Source organism: Grampus griseus, assembly GCF_964374135.1.
Source record: "Grampus griseus genome assembly, chromosome: 2".
Taxonomy (NCBI): domain Eukaryota; kingdom Metazoa; phylum Chordata; class Mammalia; order Artiodactyla; family Delphinidae; genus Grampus; species Grampus griseus.
Window position 1 is genome coordinate 9,340,436 of NC_139018.1, and position 289 is coordinate 9,340,724.

Genomic DNA, 289 nt, shown 5'->3' on the forward strand with positions numbered 1-289 from the left:
ACTGGTGGCAGCACAGTGACCCCCAGCAAGCCTCTTGTGTTCCCAGCCCAGTCGGGAATGCACCCTAATTCCCTCTCTCTTGGGAACTCAGCTAATGGCGTGGCGTCTCCCCCTGCTTCTCTCACCCCAGTAGGATTGTCACCTGTCTGGGTCAGCAGCAGAGGAGAGGTGGTCGGGCCATGAGCTGTGAGCACAGGCCCAGCATTAAATACATGGGCCCTTCTTTTCGGGAGCTTTCCCAGAAGCCCCACCCAGACACGTCTGTCGACATCTCACTGGTCAGAACTGT